The sequence below is a fragment of the Bos taurus genome, chromosome 24 (genome assembly GCF_002263795.3).
Source record: "Bos taurus isolate L1 Dominette 01449 registration number 42190680 breed Hereford chromosome 24, ARS-UCD2.0, whole genome shotgun sequence".
NCBI classification, from domain to species: domain Eukaryota; kingdom Metazoa; phylum Chordata; class Mammalia; order Artiodactyla; family Bovidae; genus Bos; species Bos taurus.
The window spans coordinates 54,571,809-54,595,475 of NC_037351.1; the positions used below are offsets into that span (position 1 = coordinate 54,571,809).

Genomic DNA, 23,667 nt, shown 5'->3' on the forward strand with positions numbered 1-23,667 from the left:
GCGGGCCTCTTCAAGGAAGCCAGTGAACTGGGAGCCCGGGCGGCAAGAAGAGATAACTTGCGACAAGATGTGTCCAAGTCTTGAAAGTGGAACATCTGCTCCCCGGCCTCAAAAGTGAAACAATCCAATAATTACAGTCCTTGGTGCTTTTTTTTTTTTACTACCTCGGGAAACATTTTGCAACTAACTAGCAATTTCCAAAAATATGGCTCAAGTAACACATCTCCTCCCGCAGGAGAGGGTGCGAGCTGTAGCGAAGCAAGGGCTTGTTATCTTCGGGGTTCTGGCGAGGTGCTCTTGAGGACAGCTTTTAATTGGGGAAACGTGTGATGCCTCGGTCTGGGGCTTTGAAGCTATCTCCTGGGAGGAGCCGAGGCCCCATTTGCCAAGCGTGTAGTTAGGACACATTGAAAAAAGCAGCCGTCTGGGCAGGAAGGGGGAACGGTGGGGAGGAACAGCAAGTAGAGCGTTTGGCATTTTCATACCCCACTCTGGGATGTGCTGGGATTTTGCATTCAAGTTTTCAGAGATCCCAGGTTTTTGGAATTGGTTCAGGAAGACAGACAAGAATTCCAGGTGATCAGCCCACTCGTCACTATAAGTAGCAGGTGGCCAGGTGTGAGGATTATAAATGTTGCCTTCACTCACGGCACCCAGTGACTATGTGGTGGTGGGACCCCAGCAACAAGGCTGGTGTCTTCCTTGCTTAAATCAGAGGGAGAGAAACATTAATATTGGATTGTGCTGACCTCTGCCTTCAGGTCAGGCCAGAAATCATGTGCAGGGACACCCCTGCAGGGCCACCTGATATATGGATCCTTGTTTTAGAATCAGCAGAACTGAGTTGCCTCTAGATGTCAAGGTTTTATAACTAAGAGCAGTAGTTCTCAAATTCTAATAGCAATAGCTTTCAAACTTTAGACTGTAATCTGTGAGCTTGTTAAAAACTTACATTTCTGGGTTTGCCTCAGCGCTTGCCTGTTCCAGGCAGTCTTCCCTGATTTTTGAGCCCTCTCCTTCGTTGGAAGCAAAGAGACTCGTCTACCTTTCCATATTTGCACCGAGATGTGTTGGATTCTCTCTACAAATTTACCAAGGTGTATGAACATTTTGCAAATGCTCAAATTTCTTTTTTTTTTTTTTTATTTTTGTTGGAGTATAGTTTACTCTAGGGCTTCCCTGGTGGTTCAGATGGTAAAGAATCTACCTGCCAAGGCAGGAGATGTGGGTTTGATCCCTGGGTCAAGAAAATGCCTGGGGAAGGGAACAGCTGCCCCCTCCAGTAATTTTGCCTGGAGGATTCCGTGGACCGAGGAGCCTGGCAGGCTACAGACACGACTGAGCAACTCACACACACACACATATAGTGTTGTGCTGGTTTCTACTGTGTAGCAAAGGGAATCAGCTCTGTGTTACACATATCCCCTCTTTTTTGGATTTCCTTCCCATTCAGGTCTCCACAGAGCGCTGAGTAGAGGTCCCTGTGATCCGCAGTCGGTTCTCACTGGTTACCTATTTTATGTCTCATAGCTGTATACATGTCAATGCTAATCTGCCGATCCATCTCAACCCGCTCCCCACATCCCCTCTTGGTGTCTATATGTTTGTTCTCTACGTCTGTGTCTCTATCTCTGCTCGGCAAATACCATCATTTAGACCATTATTCTAGATTCTACTCAGCGTTCTTACATACCCGATCTTCCCGAGGATAGGCCCGCTTGCTGGCAATCACTTCCCAGCTCCACTTGTGACGGTTCACAAAAGGAAGCTGACCCCTGACACAAAAGGTAAGCCAGCCTTACCTCGGTGCAGAGCCCCAGAGTGTGAAAACCTGAAGGGCAGGAAACGAAGAGGAAGATGGACAATGCAGTGTCCTGAGAGAGGTGTGAGCAAGAGCGAAGTGAGTGTCAAAGGTAAATATTGAAGGCTCATAGCAAGACTTTGCACCTCGCCTTTCTTTTCAGAATTAAAAATTCAAGTGAGTGACAGCTGCCACGGGGACACTTATTTGAATTGAGAAATAAAATCAGGTTTTTTTTTTCCTGAAAGCTAATTGGTTTGGCTGATGGGATTTTACAATAAAGGCAGGGTTTACTAACTTGCTGGTAGGTTTTTTTTCTTTTTTCTTTCTTTTTCTTGACCTCCAAGGTCTTGGTGAAAATATACTGAAAACATTTAAAAAAATAAGAGCAATTTTTAAGTCAGCAAGGCTATATTGGCTAAGGTGTGTTGAAATTCACAGTATTTCCATTTTCTCAGCTTGTTGTGAGAATAAACAAGGTCCTAAGTGGGAGGGTAACAGGTATAATTACTGAGAGTTGTTCTGTAAGACTCGGTAAAGCCTTTTTGGTATATTTCCCAGAAACTGGAAAAATGAGTGACTCTGATGACTGGGCACGAAGCCCTTCCAGACATCAGGTGGTCTCTAATTCTGTGCCTTTATCACCACTGAAGGAGACCTAATCAAATTGTCTGCTGAGAGATCGCTGGATATACTTTTTGATGATAGACCACCACATAGCTTCAAAGGAGGTCAGAGAATCGGGGATACTGCTTCAACAGAGCTCCTTCCCTTCCTACCTGTGCATGTATGTGACTAAGATTTCTCATGCCTATGACCATAAAACAAAAGGAACGAACTGCATTGATGCTGGATGCTCACCTGTTAAATTAATAAACACCATTCCTTCATGGGGCTTCCCAGGTGGCTCAGTGGTAAAGAATCTGCCTGTCAGTGCAGGAGACGGAGGTTCAATTCCTGGGTTGGGAGGATCCCCTGGAGGAGGAAATGGCAATCCGCTCCAATATTCTTGCCTGGAGAATTTCATGGGCAGAGGAGCCTGGTGGGCTACAGTCCATGGGGTTGATCAGCTGAGCACACACACATTCATTTATGGACACTAGAAAATGGGGAGGAAAAAAGAAACTTCCACCTGCTTCATTAGAGATGATTTCCCCATGAATTTTATTTTTCACTTTTTGTTTAAACAAGCTCATTGAATTTTTAATTAATTAATGTATTTGTTTTTGGCTGTGCTGGGTCTTCAGCCGGTGCATGATTTTTCCAGTTGCAGCAGGCAGGGGCTGCTCTCGCTGCGGTGCGTGGTCCTCTGATTGCGGTGCCTTCCCTTGTTGCGGAGCACCGGCTCCAGTGGAGCAGGCTTCATTGTTGTGGCTCGTGGGCTCAGCACCTGTAGCTCCCAGGCGCTAGAGCTCCGGCTCAGTAGTAATGGCGCACGGACCTAGCTACTCCGAGGCATCGGGATCTTCCTGGACCGGAGATCGAACCTGTGTCTCCTGCAATGATCGGCATGCAGATTCTCTACCACCGAGCCACGAGAGAAGCCCTGTTTTTCGCTTTCTGTGTTTAATAATGATTGATCAGTATTTGTGCCGTTTATGTTGGTTTTGCTTAGTTGTGCACTAATAATAACTGTAATAATAGCTCCATCCAGAATAATTTTATTAAACTGTTAGAGCATACTGGTGACAGGAAATTAAAATAAACTTCAATTCGATACACATTTTTGATGCAGATGTGTTTGACGGGGTGATAAATAAAGACTTAAGTATAAAAATATGTTACATTTGGAAAAAGTTAAGTAGCAGAAGTTTGAAGGAAAATATGAGTTTAAGGGGGAAAAGTATGATGTAAAATTACCTTCTGTTAATTAAGGGCTTGTTGAATGTTTTTTAAAGGGACGATGGTGGGTAATTAATTGCTTCTGCATTTAAATTCCTTTAGATTCATTTAAGCCTCCCAGATGGCTCAGTGATAAAGAATCCACCTGCCAGTGTAAGAGATGCAGGTTCGATCCCTGGGCCAGGAAGATCCCCTGAGAAGGGAATGGCAATCCACTCCAGTATTCTTGCCTAGAGAATTCCATGGACAGAGGAGCCCGGCACGATACAGTCCATGGGGTCACAAAGAGTACTACACAGTACATTTAAAAGAATGATGAACTTGTTATATTTCAAAATGCCTATATTTCCAATATGTTGAAAATTCTATTCCATTGAACTATTTTAAATTATGGCGCAAAATTACAGAATTGTAAATGATTCTGAATCCTGCTGGCTTCAGGTTTGGACTGGAGGAATCAAATCATGAAAGTAGCCCCTAACAGCTCTTCGGAGGAAATGACAGACAGGACCAGCAAACAGTTATCAATACAAAAAAAAAAGAGAAGAAGAAGAGGGATGGGGAAAGCTTTGTAATGGCAGGAAAACTTCCCATTTCTTCCCCAAAGGGACTTGAGCTTAAATTAAAGCCCCAAGCATGGTTTCAAAAAGATCCTTTTGGCAAACACTACTAGTTATCCCTCAATATCTCTTTACCCCATTTCCTTAAAACCTCCAAATATAAGGGACACATTACTTTAGAAATGAAGCCTAATTTCCCAGCCTCTCTGGTTGTAGTGCATGGCCACGTAGCCAAGTTCTGGGCAACGCTACGTAAGCAGAAGTGTATGTGGTGGCTTCGAGGAACCTTCAGGCAGCTGATGCAAGCCCTTTGCTTCTCATTCTTCCCCCCTTCCTCCTTCCTGCTGGCTGGGATGTGGACTTGCTGGGTGGAGCTCCGGCAGCCACACGATGACCTGGGGACAGCAGACACAGTGGAGCATGAAAGCAGAAGAGTTGGGGTCCCCAGCATGGTAGCACTGTCTACCGGCCTGGGATTGCCCAACTCTGGACTCTGAATGTGATGGAGAAATACACTTTTCTTCTAAGCACTGTTATTTTGTGACTCTCATACTTGTAGGCAAGTCTCGTTTGACCTGTCTTCTCTATCCATCCAGTAGCTGCCACAGAGCTCCCTCCTCCCTTTGAAAGGAACAATTTTTTTTTTTTGGATGAGTCCTTTGGGGCTATTTAGGCAGCAGTTGAAATTAAAAGACGCTCCTTCGAAGAAACGTTATGACCAACCTAGACAGCATATTAAAAAGCAGAGATCTTTGCCAACAAAGATCCATCTAGTCAAAGCTATGGTTTTTCCAGTAGTCATGTATGGATGTGAGAGTTGGACTATAAAGAAAGCTGAGTGCCGAAGAATTGATGCTTTTGAACTATGGTGTTGGAGAAGACTCTTGAGAGTCCCTTGGACTGCAAGGAGGTCCAACCAGTCCATCCTAAAGGAAATCAGTCCTGAATATTCATTGGAAGGACTGATGCTGAAGCTGAAACTCCAGTACTTTGGCCACCTGACTAGAAGAACTGACTCACTGGAAAAGACCCTTATGCCAGGAAAGATTGAAGGCAGGAGGAGAAGGGGACAACAGAGGATGAGATGGTTGGATGGCATCCCTGACTTGATGGACATGAGTTTGAGTAAACTCCGGGAGTTGGTGATGGACAGGGAGGCCTGATGTGCTGTAGTCCATAGGGTCACAGAGAGTCAGACACAACTGAAGGACTGAACTGAACTGAACTTCCCTTCATCCACCCCCATCCTCAAACCCTTGTCAGATTGGGAATGTGCTTATTAATTCCTCAGAGACCCAGTCTGCTCGTCCATCTGACTTCCTGTTTAGGTGACACCAACCTGCTTCCCTGCTATCTGGTCAGGTGGTGAGAGACACAGAGAAGGCCTGACGATCCCCCACAGAATAGAGCCAGAGTTCTCAACCCTGGCTGCAGATTAGAATCGACAGGGCAGGGGGCTCTTAACACAAACCCTCTGCAGCCCCATCCCTGACAAATTAAATCAGGAGGGAGGAAGTTGGATGGGTATTGGTTCTTAAAAATATCTTCTCGGGAGTTTATAACACACAGCCTAGCTACAGATCCATTCACTGTCTTAGAGGAAAGCCTCTCTTAAATAGCAGCACCTCCACCAATAGTCTGGTATTTTGTCAGAGCAGCTAAGTGTTCTAGCCATCTATTCCAACAGCATGGAGTTTCCCCCATACACCCCCAAGCAATTTTCTACACCAGCTGGGTGACCTACAGTTCAACTCAACGCTGACCCACTCTACCTGGAGATAATATCAGACCCCACAGGTCAGAGAACCACTCTCACAAGACTAGACTCCTCCCTCACCCCACCCCAGGGGTCATTTGCAAGCCCAGGTTGATTTGTGCTTTTGACCCCAGGGTTGTAGATTGAAAGTTCCAGCAACCCCTTCCTTGGGTTCAATTCATTTGCTAGAGCAACACACAGAATTCAGAGAAATATTGTACTTATTGGATGATTGGTTTATTACGATGTTATAACTCAGGAGCAGCAGATGGAAGAGACGCCTAGGGTAAGACATCGAGGCAGGGGGGCCATGGGGCTTCTGTGCCTTTTCTGAGCACCGTTCTCCCCAAATCTCTGTGTGCTCACCAACCGGGAATCTCTCCAAAGCCTGTCCTCTTAGGTTTTGATGGCGCCTTCCCGTGGCCATGATTTAGCAAGTTATTGGCCGTGTGCGCGTGCTCAGTTGTGTCCAACTCTTTGCGACCCCACGGACTGTAGCCCACCAGGCTCCTCTGTCCATGGAAATTCCCAGGCAAGAATACTGGAGTGGACTGCCATTTTCTCCTCCAGGGGATCTTCCTGAACCAGGGATCGACTTATGACCTGACTTATGTGTCTCAGAAGTCTCCTGCCTTGGCAGATGAGTTCTTTACTGCTGAGCCCCCTGGGAAGCCACTGGCCATTGTCGATTAATTCATTCTCTAGTCCTTCTTCACTCCCTGTAGGCTGAGGGCGGGACTAAGGGCTCTAAACCTCCAGTCCCTGGTTAGTTCTCCTGGCTAGCAGCCCCCCATCCTTAGGTGATACAGGGGCTTCCCAAACCTCATTAATAAAAGAAAAGACTCCTTTCTTGTAGCCATCACTTTAGGAAATTCCAATATTCTAGGAACTCCATGCCAGAAGCTTAGATGAGGACCAAATATGTATTTCTTATTATGAATCACAGTATCATAGCAGCCCAATCAAACTAATACAGGGACATACTGGGAACTGGAAACACCCTAAATTCAGGGGTTACCCCAGCCTACCCTTGGTCTCTTTGTTTATTTCACACACTTAGTGCAGCTGATCAAGAACTAGAGCCAAAGTCCTCATGTTTTCTGCAGAATCCTTTTATATCCTCAAAGATTATCAAGGACCCCAAAATGCTTTCGTTCATTTGTCTTATAACTTTTAAGACTTCCCATATTAGAGATTAAAACTGAGACATTTAAAAAATTTGTATTCATTAAAAAACACAATAAACCCATTTCATCCTTAAAACTGAGCCAATTTTTAAATGAAAAAATAACATTATCCAAAACAAACAAACAAAAAGTAATAAGACAAGTGGTATTATTTTACATTTTTTCAAATCTCTTTAATATCTGACTTAATAGAAGACAGCTGGATTCTCATGTCTGCTTTTGAATTCAATTTGTTGTTGTATGTTGTTTTGGTGGAAAACTTGAAGAAAATCTAGCCTTGCATAGATGCATAATTGAAAAAGGGAAGAGTATTGAATAACCTTTTCGAATTACATTCTTTTTTTGATACTATACCAAAACTTGACAAGTAGCAGCATCTTAGAGGTGAGGTGCCCTGTAGATTCTGAAACTGTGTAATGAACTTCCATACTCTGTTTAGTAACCTCCACTGTTCTATCTTAAACTTTGAACAGATCTTCTACCTATGCATGAATATGTGACATTATGTGTTGACCATTTGAAATACTGGTTCTCTAAACTATGCAGATCTTTCAAGAATTGATAGGGATAGAATAGGATAGTTATACAGGCAGAAGTCCCAGTAGGGGACTCTAGATAAGGAGGGAAACCTAGGAAACTCTAGGAGACCACTGTAATTAATGATTGCTAAAGAATGCTACTGTAACATCCTTCACTTCTGAAGCAGGCTTCAGTTCAGTTCAGTTCAGTTGCTCAGTCATGTCCGACTCTTTGCGACCCCATGAATCACAGCACTCCAGGCCTCCCTGTCCATCACCAACTCCCGGAGTTTACTCAAACTCATGTCCATTGAGTCAGTGATGCCATCCAACCATCTCATCCTCTGTCGTCCCCTTCTCCTCCTGCCCTCAATCTTTCCCAGCATCAAGGTCTTTTCCAATGAGTCCACTCTTTGCATCAGGTGGCCAAAGTATTGGAGTTTCAGCTTCAACATCAGTCCTACCAATGAACACCCAGGACTGATCTCCTTTAGGATGGACTGGTTGGATCTCCTTGCTGTCCAAGGGACTCTCAAGAGTCTTCTCCAACACCACAGTTCAAAAGCATCAATTCTTCGGCACTCAGCTTTCTTTATAGTCCAACTCACATGAAGCAGGCTTGCTTAACTATAAAAACCATAAACAAAACCACAAGATATGCCCCAGTCCATTCCATGGAAGAAAAATGTCACCACCCTTCTATTAACATGATAATCCTAGTTTGACCTCATTAGGGTCAGAAACTTCCCTGCCTGATATGAAGAAGGAGCCAGTGAAGGAGGAGTTATTGACGTGTGCCTTAAGTCTATATCTGCATCTACTTGAAGAAAGTGGTCTTTCTCCCAGCCCCCTTTCTACTATACAATTGTAGCCCACTCAATGCCTGCCCACTCGCATCTCTTACAAGCATTCTACATTAATTAATCTAATTCTTGCCTATCACTTTGCCTCTCACTGAATTCCTTCTCTGCTGAGACACAAAGAACTTGAGCCTCAGTAAGTCCAGACACCAGGTGAGTGATGTGAATTAAAAGATTAGAGTGGCTTAGAGTCCCCAACTTGGTTTTTGGCTGAGTTCATGTCCTGGCCTTGTGGGTTTGAGTCCCAAACTAGGTTCTGGCTGGGTTCAAGTCCTGGCACATGGGCTCAAGTCACAGACTGAGGTAAATGGTTTCAGAATGACACATTTCATTGCACATTTCTGCAATGGGGGAGACCTGAGTTTGATCCCTAGGTCGGGAAAATCCCCTGGAGGAGGGCATGACAACCCACTACAGTGGTCTTGCCTGGAGAATCCCATGGAGAGAGGAGCCTGGCAGGCTATAGTCCACAGGGTTGCAAAGAGCTGGGCATGACTGAGCGACGAGCACTTTCGCTTTCGTAAGTCTAGATACAAAAGAAGTGGTACAGCCAGAGTCTGAGGTTGAGCATTGCCTTCAAGGCAGCTTCCTCAAGTGAGGCTATTTATGTAAGTTCCTCAGGCTGGGGATGACTAACCTCCTCCGGCAGGGGTGGAAGGACCACCTTTACTGCCCTGGAAGGCTTGGCAGAATTTAGAAGTTTAAGTCCCTAGTTTCATCAGAATGGCTCCATCCCAGTTTTCATGATCCTATCCCTTCCCAATCAATGCTCTATGTTTAACAAAAGAGACCCCTGACTATAGGTTGGAATTTCAGCTTGCTTTGCAATTCGGTCACCTGCAAGATTATACTTTTATTTGTTTTTCAAAGGAAATTTTTCAGCCACGAGAGTAAAATTTCAAGACAGCAGCAAAAGCTTTCAGATCCCTTTTATACATGTTGAGCTGGGAATGTAAAGCCTTTAGCTCACCATTTTATTTCTCCCAAGCTCTGTAGTGCAGTTAGAAACACCCAACCAAACCCAGGAGACTCCTTATTTTTGACTAAACTATCCTATACCGGCAAATACTGGGTCATTTAGAGCCTTGCCTTCTATTGGCACTTGGCTACGGGAATCCACCAGTGATCATTTGCATAACGTCTTTGCCACTGTGTGCTCTGGGCTACAAGTGCTCCTTCTTGCTGGAAAGAGGGTCATTAAATCCTCTGAATCCAATCAGATCAGAGAACCAATTCCATTAAGTGCAGAACCAATTCATCGAACTCCTCATTAACATTCTGTTTTTCTGGAACACCCGTGAGGGCGGGGCAGGGACACTGATCAAGCCATTCTCCCTAAGCCTACTGCCCTTGAATCTGGTGCCTGCGGTCCCAGCCTGGCCATCAGTTGGTTGACAGATGTTGAAGCCAGATCACCCTCACATTTGTGATGCTTTCAGCAAGAACAGCTAGAGTCTCATCCTGAGCTGGAGATGCAGAGAGGCTGAACTACCCACAACACCTCTCATCTCTAACCGCAGAGGTGCGTATATTCTGCCATTAGACACCCTCCTCAGGGAGCATCCCAGCCACGGGGGTGTGGAGCTTCGTGAATGCAAACCTGACCTGGTCGTTTCTCTATTTAAATTCCTCAGTTGGCTCCCCATCACCCACAGGACAGTCCAGATTCTTTAATGCTCTCCAGAGCCCTGCCCACCTCCTGCTTTGCTCCCGCCACGGACACTCTGTTCTTCCTGCTGCTTTGAATTGTTGTTTCAAATTGCTTGGTGTTCCAAGGATGGGACTGGCAGTACCATACTTTGACTTCGATCTTCTTCTTCAACTTTTCCTGTATGGAAATTTCTTTCTTGGTCCCCAGGATTCATTTCTATAGCTTTCTTCATCTTGAAGTCATTTCTAGCAACATTCCGCTGTTTCCTTGGTTTCCAGTTCCTCTGTTAGGGGAACCATTGACCAAAACCACCTGCTCCAGCCAAGCAAGATGGTAACCACGTACGTGAGTTATCTTGCAACAGGAGGTCCTGATAAGGAACACAGAACTAACAGGCTACCACCAACTGGAAGAATTTGGGAAAGGTCAAAGGTCGAAAAGAGAGCGGAGACACCAGTCCATCTGTCCTACCAACCTCTCAGAATCCTTCTCGAAGGAATCCATCTCGGCTGAGTAGTGCATGTCCCACCAGGAAGGACCCTGAGTCAGAGGGATTGATCCAATCACCGTAAAACCTGAGACTGTGAGCCACACAGCAGACGAGTTCTCCTGGCTTCCCTCACCCTCCTGCTCTCTGCCTGGGTGCCCCTCCTCGATAAAATCTCCTGCGTCCTCAGCATGTGTCACTTCTTGGACAATTCATTTCCCAGTGTTAGAGGAGACCACTCTCGGGCTCCAGAAGCGGTTTCTCTTCCTGCAGCTCCTCTTCAAGACTCTCAGACCACATCTCCACTGTTAGACACTTCACTTCTTCCCACCCCTGGGCCCCTCCACCCAAGATTGTGACCCTCCCACCCTAGCCCAGCCCTCTTTCCCCAGTCCTGGGTCTTTCCCCCTCCCACTCAGCCTCTCTCCTTCCAAGATTGCCACCTTCTTAGGGGAGGGTTATATCCCGATCACTTGGGGGAGGGTTATATCCTGATCACTTGGGGGGGCGTTATATCCCGATCGCTTGAGGAGGGGGTTATATCTCGATCGCTTGGGGAAGGCTGTAGACTGGCAGGCTACAGCCCATGGGGTTGCAAAGAGTCGGACATGACTAAGTGACTAACACTTTCACTTTCATAAGTTTAGATGCAAAAAACGCGCTACAGCCAGAGTCTGAGGTTGAGCATTGCCTTCACAAAGATGATACCCCGATTTGGACAGGGCCTGTGGTGTCTGCTCTCCTGCATTTGCTTTTGCTCCATCCTTGCCTTGTGAAGATGACGTGTTCTAGGGCCCTCTCGGCAGAATTTGGTGTTAAATGTTTCTGCATTTAAATCCCATCTTGGTCTTTTACTGGAAGTGTGCTCTTAGTAACTTGCCTTGTGTTTCTCGGGAAAACTTACTGAATTATTATGAAAATAAGTTGTTTATTAATTCTAGCAACTATATCATATCACAAATTTTGACAGATTTCCAGACCTGAGTCAGATGGGTGGGCTTCCAATATTTGTCAATTGCCTAACAACTCCTTTAAGGCTCAATTTTTTTTCATCTGTGATAAGACTATCATCACAACACTCAGCTAACAGAACTCTGTGGATTAAATAAAATAAAGCACGAACTGATTTTAGAGGAGAGAAATGTTATCTTTTATTATTTTGTATGAGTTAATTCACTGGGATATATGCTTTTTGATGTGTGGTATGGTCTAAAAGAGGGCTTCCCTGGTAGCTCAACTGGTAAAGAATGCGCCTGCAATGCAGGAGACTCAGATTCCTGGGTCAGGAAGATCCCCTGGAGAAGATATAGGCTATCCACTCCAGTGTTTTTGGGCTTCCCCGGTGGCTCAGACGGGTTAAGAATCTGCCTGTATTGTGGGAGACCTGGGTTCGAACCCTGGGTTGGGAAGATCCTCTGGAGGAGGGCATGGCAACCCACTCCAGTATTATTGTCTGGAGAATCCCACGGACAGATCCCAAGCCAGAATCCCTGGCTGGCTACAGTCCATGGGGTCGCAAAGAGTTGGACACAACTGAGTGACTAAGCACAGCACAGCATGGCCTAAAAGAGGGCTTCCCTGATGGCTCAGATGGCAAAGAATCTGCCTGCCATGCTTGAGACCTGGGTTTGATCCCTTGGTGGAGAAGATCCTCTGGAGAAAGGAATGGCTACACACTCCAGTATTCTTGCCTAGAGAATCCCATGGACAGAGGAGCCTGGTGGGCTACAGTCCGCAGGGTCAAAAAGAGTCAGACATGACTGAGCGACTAACACACACATGTGGTCTAGAAGAAGTGCTAACAATTCCAGTTGTTTCTCTTTTCGTTTGTTTGTATGCTTTATATCTGCAAGAGATTTTAAGGTTCTTGTGGTAACAAGTTTGCTTTCTTCCCAGTACCCAACATGACTGGTTTTAATCTATGATCCCCAGATGTTATTAAGCTGTTTTTTTTTTTTTAAGTTGATGGAATGATATTAAGCAGAATCCAGATGATGCAAACGATGTGTTGGGCTTAACGAGAAGGGTCCCTGGGATAAGCGAAGGCACAGGGATGGGCAAGATCGTGGGGTGCAGGGTTACGTGGCTGGGGGAAAGTCTACAGCTAGAAGAACTCATTAGGGAGGGCAGGGCTGGCCTGCAGCCCCACAAGTGGACCCATGTTCTGAACTAGAAAGGACACCAGACATCCTGTAATCCAGCCAGTGAGTCTCTCCCAGCTCCAGACAGCTGTGGAAAATCCACGGGCCCTGACATCAAACGGACCTGGATTTGCCTCCGAGGACATTGCTCTCGCTTATTTAAACTGACCGCAGCCCTCGGAGCCTTGCTAGTAGCCCTAAGATGTGGGTGATAATGCTGATTTCTCAGGTTTACGATGAGGCTAAGCTAAAGGATGTTTGTGGAAGTGTTGCCCATTTTGGAACCAGAGCTGTCGTTAGGTTGAACCTCTGCTTGAACACATTGCTTACAGGAAATTTCCGCTGCTTGCAGATTTTTCTAACACTATGTAGATAGTCCATTAGTTGCAAGAGAAAATGGGAAGCCACAGTTGATTCTGGAGAGGTGCACAGCGTATCTAGAAGATTCTTCCTGCTTGTTGTTCAGTCATTCAGTTGTGTCTGACTCTTTGTGACCCCATGGACTGCAGCACACCAGGCTTCCCTGTCCTTCACCATCTCCCGGAGCTTGCTCAAACTCATGTCCATTGAGGGAAGAATTGGGGGGAGAGGTGAGGAGTTACAAATAGAGGCCAATGCAGACTATGATTGGAGCATGTCTGTGTAAATATTTACATGCCATACGATCCCTACACAATGCACTGACGCTTTCTGAGTGCCGACACTGAGGGATGCACACCACACGCATTGCAGCATTGACTCCAAGATGTGGGTGCTCCAGTGATGAGGCTGTGTGGTTAGTTCATAGCACGTATCTTCTAAGCAGTATTACGAACTTAAGGTCTTGTGGCAATAGCAAAGAAAGCTTTTCTCACCTTATTGCTATTAATGATTGTCACTGTGACCTCAAAAGCCTTTTATTTTAGAACAAGGCTTAGGAGAAATTGTAACCCAGGATCTTTTCATCCAGACATCCTTTGTTTAGTACACCTTGGGTATCCACTCTGTTTTCAACTTGATTTTTTAATTTTTTAAATTATATTTTATTCTTTGGGGCCACACTGCGCGGCACGTGGGGTCCTAGTTCCCTGGCCAGGAATGAGCCACACCCTTCGCATTTGAAGCACGGAGCTAGAACCACTAGACCAGCGGGGAAGTCCCTGCATCCACTCTTAACGCCTTCCTGACTCAGAGGCCTGCACCTCTCGTCACTGTCCAGAATGGTATAGATGGCAAATCGCACTGTTTTCATCCTCTAAGACTTTTCACCTCCTCCATGCAGACTTCCTGTACTGAATCCTTGCCCTCCCTCGGGTACCATCCTCCAGCATCCTTCTAGTTGTTGACACCCTGGTGGCCTTTGCTTGAGATCCACACCTCTCCTATGAGTTGTGTTTATTCTGTTTCAGTTCTTTATACATGCCCTTGAGTTGTGGGCTTCTGGAGGCAAAAGTGTCATTGTGTTGACAGAATGACATATTGCAAAGGGCCCTCGGGAACAAAGGAGTCAGGACACTAGAGTTGTGTGAACTGTGAGAGTACACTTGTCTTCTCTGTAAGATCTGCCTGTTGGTCTAGACTCAGGTCCTCAGGGTAATCCAGTGGAAGGCTGTGGTTATGTCCCGTCCTCCTCACTCAGAGGCCTCCACCCAGGGGAGCCTGTAATAATTCTGTAATAACACCAAAAAAGGTCAGCCACGAGATTCTAAGACAGGAAGGGGATGACAATTTGAAAGGGGCACTGTTGGGGTTGAAGCTACCAAATTTTCTCCTATCCGTCTACTTCATTACTAGCAGGACTTGCCATTGTTTTAATCCATCATCTGCTCTGCCGGTCAGAACGCGTCTCCCACCTCAAGGGCACTTTCATAAACGTCCCGTCTGCTCTGGAAGCCACGCCACGCCCCTCTGCACCAGTCCCCAGCCTCTGGCTCTGCCCCTGCCTCCCAGCAACTGCTGCTGGTCAAGCAGACGCCTCTGGTGCCTTCTAACTGGACTTCTTAAATGTATGGATGGTTCCCTTTGCAGTCGAGATTAGGTCAGGTGCTTTCAACCTAATCAGCACTTGGCAATAAATTTAGGGAGGAGTGAACCACGGATGAGTCACTATTTAGTCTGTAGGAGCTGTATGTCTCCCCTCAATCCCTTTCCGTTCTTTTCTGTCTTCTTCCAGTTCAATACCTGTGATCACAGTGGGAGGGATTTTTGAAAAAATAAACGGGAAGAATTGTAAACGACATGTCAAGTCGATTATTTCTTTAACTGTAGTTCAGTCGGGCAGTGATTGCCTTGGATAAGACCCTTAGACCACAGGATGCTGTGCATACAGCAACTGTGCAGCCTGCGTTAGCACTCGGGTGAGCTCGACTACGGCACAAAGAGGATGCTGGACTGGATTCAGGAGCACAAAAAGGGTACTGGTGAAGACCGGCGAAATTCAGTGGGAGCACAGTCAGGCTTCTGCATTCGTGGATGCCGAACCCGTGGACAGAGGGCGGAATGCACTCTACCATCGTCTACTATGAACTTGCGTACCTGCAGACCGGGGCATCTGCAGTGGCTCCTGGAACCAATCCCTGAGGGATCTTGAGAGATGACGGCACTGTTAATTTCATAGTTTGGACCAATGTGCCATGGTCATGCAGGGCTCCCCAGTGGCTCAGATGGTAAAGAATCCGCCTGCAATGCAGGAGACTCAGGTTCAGTCCCTGAGTCGGGAAGATCCCCTGGAAAAGGGAATGGCCACCCACCCCAGTATTCTCACCTGGAGAATGCCATGGACAGAGGCGCCTGGCAGGCTATAGTCCATGGAGTCGCAAAGCACGGGACACGACTGAGTGACGAACACTTTCATTTCACTTTCACGTCACCATGGTCATGCGACATTTTACCTTTAGGGGAAACTTGGTAAGGGGTATACAGGAATGCTGCGTATTATCTTTTCAACTGTTCTGTAAATCTAAAATTATTCCAGAATATAAAGTTTATTTTAGAAAAAGTGGGCCAGAGTGCATTTTTGTTTGGTTAGCAGTCTCATGAACATTCTCACATCTAGTTATATCTGAACAATTTGTAGAATAAGGTTGAAAATGAGAACTGCAGAGAAATTTAGAAACACTATTAAAAAAAATCTACAAGAAGGCAGTGGCAAAGATTAAAGCAAAACAAAAAAAATGGACCTGGATTCAGCTGGGGAGGGGGCGAGGAGGGGCAGGATCTTGTTAAAATGTGGAGTCAGACCTGTCATTTGAGGGAGGTACCCAGCACGGGAGCAACTGGACAGTCAGGACACTGGTTTCTTTCTTTAGCTTTAAGGACGAGAGCCCGTCACTTGGCCTTTACATCCTCACCCTTTAAAATGGCCTTACCCCACTCACAGATCCAGATTATGTGAAGTAAAAGAAGTCCTGGCAAAAATCAAGCTGTCCTGTTCTTCAAAATTGGGTCACTTTCGGTCAAGAATGACAGCGTTCCTCATTCGTGGGCTGGTTACCATCCGAGACCTCAAGCCAGCAGGTCTGATTCCACATGAGCATTTTCACTTTGCACTTGGCAAGTTTCTGCTTCCTCTTACAAGGACGTTCATACGAATGCCAGAGCCATTTGACGTCTAAATATAGCGTAACAGATGTGAATGAGGGTTGTATTATTTTTTGTTACACAAAGGGTCTTTCTTTTACCCAGAAGCCAGACACCAGTCCAATTCTGCTTAGGCTCAGCCATCTCGGTTAAGGTAAATGGAATTGCTCTAATTTTTCAAACCCTGCGTTTTTAGTTACCGTATGGGGGATTTTCTTAACCCGGGATCCATGAACAAGCATCTCAAGTGTCTACATCTCTATGACTCTAGTCATCAGCTCCTTAAAGCTGTGTGTAAACTTGACCTTAACACATATCTTTTTTTTTGTATGGAGTGAGTTCACTCATCTTCAAAGGGTCCTCAAGTCAAAAATGTTAAGAAACCCTGTTTCAGAGACACACCTTCCATAGCAAAACTCCTACTGAACTATGATACTTGCTAGGTACAGATACAGTGCAGATGGTCATCTTAAGGTCTGGCATTCAAACAAATACCTGGATAATGGCTGGCTGATTTTTTTTTTTTTTTGGCTGGTTGATTTGACTGTTGTGAATCCACGGCACCTAATATCTTTCGAGGGCTGCACCTCAAGGCACCGGTGCTTATGATACTAGTGTCTTCTCCCAGCTGTGGCACTGAGTCCTTCCCTGAAGACTTGAAGGTCTTCATGCACATCCACATTTGTTCAACAAACCTTCTTAATGTAAAGGATCCCTCAGGAATACCAAGGTTGGCTCTTCTTGCCCCTCTAAGTCCTTTCCAAACTGGCTATGTTCTTTAAAACACAGGATGGCCAGTGAGCATGTGGCCTTGCAACTCGTTTGGAGGAGGAGCATGGCTTGGTAACTACAGGCCCTTCTAGCTAGCATAGCATTAAGGGCCCCAAGTGCAATGTACATGTATGATTCTGGAGAGATTTGACTGTGAGAAACACACTAGTTCTTTTCGTTGTTCGCATGCGTTAAAGTGGCTTACAAATGAATGTTTTAGGCTGTTAGTCAAGAGAAAGGTGGTTTATAATTAAAGCCTAGAATAAAAACTTCACTGGGTCTTTTATGAATGGATCCAATTATGAGACTAAAAATGATCGCCTGCTTCAACTCCTTCGCATGGCCTTTCCCTCTTCGCTTCTAACATGATTGGTATCTTAACTTTTGGATACTATTTTAGTCACCCCAGCAATTTAACTTCCCTTTGAAAAATGAATCAAAGTCAAGAGTTTCATGTTTAATGTGGTCCTTTAAAATAAGACATAATGTTAATAGACTAGATAGAGACACTGAAGTGGTGCCCAAGCTCATCCCCCCCACTTTTTAGTAGCAGTGAGATGATTAAATATAACACTAAAGAAGACTAAATGCTTGTGGCTTTTTTTTTTTTTATCTATATTTAAAACACACAGTAAGAACATAAGAACATCTCAAATCATTTAGAAGGAAAAAGGGCTTATCAACCAAAATCTTTGGAAATTTCATAAAGTTTAAATATCTGCAAACAATCCAGAGGGGGAAAAAAAATCCCAACATTTGGCTATGGAGGGCATCTCATGTGTGAACCAAATGGCGTTATCCCATTTTCCTTCAGGCAAACTAGTCACTAAACCCCATTAGAAAGAGTACAACAGCGATATGGAGACATCCCCCAAAACCACATACTGGATTTAGAACATTCTGTGATGAAGCATTTATCTAATCACGGGCTTTCTTTCCATTGCATACATGACTTTACATTTCTACAATGCAATGTTGAAACAGCCTCCAGGTTTTGCAAAGGAGATTGATGTCCATTCTACAAAAATATTAAGTTACAGTACATCACACTGAATAATTTTAGTCTGTACATTTTCCCCCCTCCCATCATAGATGACACGCATCAGTTTGTACAAGTTAGAAAAAAGCCCGTCTGGTTGCTTACATCTGGATTAATAGTCAACAGAATCAACCAGAAGTAGTGGGGTGGGTAAAGTTTGAGAAAGTATCAATACAGTGGGATATTAATTGTGGTTAACAATAGTCAATTCTTCACAAAGTGATACAAAAGAAATCATTTTAGAATTTTGACTGAAAAGATCTAGCTGAGGAGGTTCTGGCAAACAGTTGACCAACTGATCCAAAAGTTTAAGGCTGACTTGACTTAAGCTGCAGCCCACCCAAAAACACTGGCAGCAATGGCGCAGTTCAAAGCTCTTCACATGCACAGCTTCCGTGATAACACGTATGTTAATTAATTCCTTCAATTAGTTAATCCTCTAGACAGTTTTCTTTTTGTTTTGCATGCATCTGGTTCCACTTTCATTAAGGGCATCTCTTCCTTGGTCAATCATGTGCTTTGCTTTTCAATTTGTTTTTATGATTTTTTTTTTTTTTTTGGTATGTTTTATTTGTTAAGCTGTCAGTACCTCCAACACTTGGAAAATGAAATCTAGCTGCAGTTTTGCTTACAGCAGAGAATCAGAGCTCTATGGACAATGCAAAATGAAATGAAACAAGTATCAGAAACAGTTTATAAAAATGGCACATTTATTGCTACAGAACGGTCATGTACATGACTTCATCGAATAACTACAGATGGGAAAACAGGTAATGGCCTAGACCAAGCTGGGTTTGTTTTTGTCTTGAAGGAACTCCAGCACACAACCTGTTTGGACACTTCTACAAATCAGAAATACACCAAAAACATGAAAAAATCGAGGCACTCAGCCACACATTGAAAACAAGGTGTAACTGTTTATCTTTTTTTTTTTTTTGAAGTGTTTTCCCTTTTTTTCTTTTTTTAACAATTTTTTTTTTCGTTTTTAATGCTGCAGCTATGTGTACAGTCGCAAAAATTTTCCCCGCTGCGACCTACAACTAAAAAAAAAAACAAAACCAAAAAACAAACAAAAAAAGCTACCATACAGTTTCATCTCAGTAACACATGGTAAAATAACATCTTTTAAATAGTAAAATAAAGTAACAAACTTTTACTCATAATGATTCCAAAAATCTACAAAGAAGAAATATTCAGAATCTGACAATTTTTTTTTTGTAATATTCATGGTATAAAAGGATTGCTCCTGCGAAAAATAAGCCAAATATATTTTTTATTTTTAAATTTAGTTTTTTTTTTTTTTCCTACTCGGGTGTACTACGGTCTATTTTATAGCAAAAAGAGCACTAGACAAACAAAGCTTTATAACAAAAAGCCAGGCACTGATACATGGTAAGTCTCTGCTTTTTTTTTTTTTTTTTTCTTATCTTCACTTAATTGCATCACAAGTAACAAGAATGAAAAAGGCCACAGTTCATATATTTTCACCATTACATATGTCTATAATACTTGAAATGAGTATGGCAGAACCAGCACTGCACAAAGATGAGTCCACTTCAAGTCCCATGAGAAAGAGCATGTCTCTAAAGAAAAACAAACAGAACCAAAGCAAATAAAGAGAGGCCTAGAGGCCTTGGTGCCCCATTGTGTTGGAATTCCTCATATTCCATCTTGACTTTTTTTTGTTTCCAGTCAGCCAGCAGACTAAATTTTTGTGCTTGTTTATGCTGAAATGGTTTCATTCCTGACTCAAGTTCACTTTTGGACACAGATCATATTCTGCCTGTTGGATCCAAGACGAAAATCCTCTTAACCCCAAGTCTTGGTTCAACACCCTCCCCACCCCCACCCCCCCCAATCCCTCATCAAAATAAAGATCACAAATTAAAAAAAAAAAAAATCAAGAAATAGGAAAAAAAAGCAAAAAACAAAAAAAGGAATCGGAAGACTGAATCAGAACCAGTTGCGTTACTGGGTGGACTGACCGTTGTATAAACATTAGTGTTCCTTGCAGCTACACAGAAGACAAATGGGAAAAATGTCTAGATGAACAGATCCCTAGTCTGCATATTCATAAATTACTTGAATGTGGAGGTGGATCAACCGTTCCAAGTTGCTTTTAAAGTCCAACTCTCTTAAACAGATCCCCAGCCTAAGTTTCATCATATACATAGTATAGTATGGACCCTTAGGAAATGCCTGTATAGTACTTTGATCCTAACTGTCTTCTGCTACATTTCATCCGAAAATCCAGCGCAGAATACCAATATCTTACCTGGGTTTGATAATCACAAAACAAGAAAAAAACACACTAAAAAGGCCACATTCCCTTTCATCTTTTTTTTTTTTCTTTTTAATGGGGATACAACCCAATGTATACGGATGGCCGCGGATGTTTCTCCACCAAGCAAAAAGTAGTGAGCAGCATTGATGGCCGTTTGAAAAGCTTTCCACGTATTTCCAAAGGGAATTCCACAATAGAGGTATTACGTGACTGATTAATGAATGGGTCAAAGCTGGTGAACAGTAAATTGCAGCTTTTACTCTGTTTGAGTGAGAAGAAAACATAAAGCACCAATTTAAAAAACAACCCAAGAACTACAATTTAATTTTTTTTTTTGCTTTGTTTACAGATTTGAAAATCTTTAAATCAGCTCTATGAAAGCACCTTGATGATACATGTATCAAAAAGTGCCAATCTTAAAATGTACATCAATGCAGGGAGTGTTTCCAGTTCCCTAAAGAGTAAACACCGTATTTTCTTCTATACACTTATCCTGAATGTGATCAGAAGATACCTGCTTCCTATATAATATTGTTCCTAGGGATACCCGCCTTGATAAGAGTATACAAAATGAGTGCAGAATGTACCACTAAAAGGAAATCTTCAACATACTGAGGGTACAAGTACACACAGCTTCCATTATTCAGGAGGAGGGGAAGAGTATACAATACTGTCTTCCATGCCCTTCTCTGAGCCCCTTTGTTCGTCCATTTTCACAGGGAAGCCTCAAAATAACGTTTCATGAAGTCTGATTCCTGCTATTCTAAGGTTTTAATCCACCTCCACATTTTAGGAACTTATCAACAAATCAAAGTATTTCCGTCTTATCACTACTGAACATATTTACAGTTCTCAACACACACACAGCTAATCAAAATGTTTATGGGTTTGTAAAAGATGACCACGTGGTAACTACCTTATTTGTTCTTACATTTTCAGAAATGAACATAAAATTCAGATTCTTGTAGCTCACTATTTCATTTCAATGAGACGGTTTTTAAACCACACCGTTTTTTTTTTTTTTTAAAGAGAAACAAAAACCAATACAATGTATTAAAACACATAATAACAAGAGTCTACATGTAAAAATATAACTTTTACATACACAATTTCAAAATAATGATACGGTTGCCATTTGTTGCATAAAATTTACAAATGTATTTCATCTATATAACTGGCAAAACAGGAGAACAGATGGAACATTTAGACCATTTCGATGGGTTTATGGCATTGACTCAGTGCTGATAGGTGGAAAAACTACTTGAACAAGGGATTTTTTTTTCTTAATACATGCCAAGATTGTGTGGCTGTAAAAATAGAAACGAGTTAGAGACAAAAGGATGCTGACAAATACTTAACTAGGAGCACTGTTTCTTTACTGCACTATACACCAAAGTCAATCATTATAAAGATTCACAATGGAAGTTGGTTCAATTGTGCCCAGACGTCAAAGCTAGCTATCTGACGAGTTGCTGTGCCATAGCTTGATCTATGTTTCTATCAAATATGTTAAGTATAAACTTCATTCATACTGGCCAGAGAAATATACTGCACTACCCCTCCTCAAGAAAGTGCAACTTAATGCTTTAGGACTTATAAGGCTTGATATAATGCTGCATGATGATTGAATATTGGCATTTTTTTTTTCCAGACAAAGGAGGAGGCAGTTAAGTCATTCTACATCTTAGTAAACCCATTCTGAAAAAAAAAAAAATCAAGAAAGCAACAAAATCAATCAGCTCTGTCACACTACTTGCAATTTTCTCGTTGGATGGTTGTTGAACTTTACTTGTTTTTTTTGTTTTTGTTTTTTTCCAAAAATCTGACCATGTATTCAGAAACACCTCACTGCACACTACTTCGGCTACACATGTAGGTAACACTTTAATCATTTTGTTAAATCACAGCCACTTTGATTATGTTATGTTTCCGATGATATAAACATTGGAAGGCACGGTGGTAACATTGTAGCATTCTAACCTTGTACCTCTGAAAATCCCCGAAGAGGGCCACAAATAGCAACATTCCAATTCAGACAAACTCTTTGCCATGTCTTGGTAATGCTGCTTGGTAATATCTACACATGATGTGACTTTTAAGTCCTGTGTTCCCAAAAGACTGAAGAAACAATTTTCTACTTATTTATGAATGAAAAGCAACATCAGGGTCAGCATTTCATCCTGTACTACCCGCTCCGGAAGCAGAGCTGGCACTACAGGTTACGAGAACAAACCAGGGAGAGGGACAGAAATCAGACCCAAAAAAAACAAAACCAAAAAAAAACACCTCCGTATTTACAGTAAAATCTTTCTCTTAAAAAAGTTAATCAGTACTATTTTTTTACAGGAGAAAAAAGTCTGAAACAAATGAACAAAAGCTTACCATAGTCACTAAATTTTTAATATATATTTATATATATATTTATATATATATTTGTCATAGGTCTATAAGATCCATCTGTTCCTCCTACCCTAAGGAATGGCTAATGTCATCACTTCGCTGTCATCAGGATATTTGCTGGTTTTGTTACGAGGGCAGCCGGGCTTCCCTTATTCGATATCCGGTCATTATAAACACTAGCTGACTTGAATACCAACAAAAACGGTCATGTCGTTTTCTTCAGAAGTACACTTTTTCATTATTGCAAGTTTACAATTTTTTTTTTAAATTAAATATTTTTTTTCAGACTTACAAATTAATTATATACTTTTTTTTTTTTCCAAAAGAAGTTTAGGCACAAATGCATTGTTCCACAGTGTGGAAAGATTGCCATTCAGTCTCTGGGCTGCGTCTCAGCCTGCACACACTGCACGTTCTGAATGATATGTTAAAGAGAGTCAACCCCTAAGTTGCACGTGTTTTTTCTTTTTTTTTGTTTTTCGGTTTTTTGATCATTGGGAATGCTGAAACCTCTTGCGTCTGCGATTCATAACTACTCAGACTTGTCTTATATTACAAAAAAAGGGGTTAAGGAGAAGTGTTTATGTGGGTTTAAGATAATACAGCTGTTATGGAAGTGGTCTCTCGTATTAATGAAGCAATGTGGCAACTTGGACCTGAGAGAGAAGAGAGAAAGATGAATTAGTATGTTTGTAACAGAGAAGGGACGCTTTCATTTTTAAACCCCCCCGCCCCCCCAAGGTAGGCAAAAACAATGTGTGCATTTGGGTCAGATACGACTTTCAGGGCTGATGGCTCGGCGCGCGACATGG

General features: G+C 43.1%; 1 protein-coding gene across 31 annotated transcripts in view; it reads right to left on the reverse strand.

Moving 5' to 3' along the window:
* Positions 1–18,863: 18,863 nt before the first annotated feature.
* TCF4 (transcription factor 4) overlaps positions 18,864–23,667 on the reverse strand; it is a 386,161-nt gene continuing 381,357 nt past the window's right edge. For 30 of the 31 annotated variants that reach the window (XM_010818907.4, XM_059880880.1, XM_010818903.4 and 27 more), the window contains one exon: positions 18,864–23,511. The gene's annotated coding sequence lies outside the window, so the exon portion shown is untranslated. 31 annotated transcript variants of the gene reach the window in all.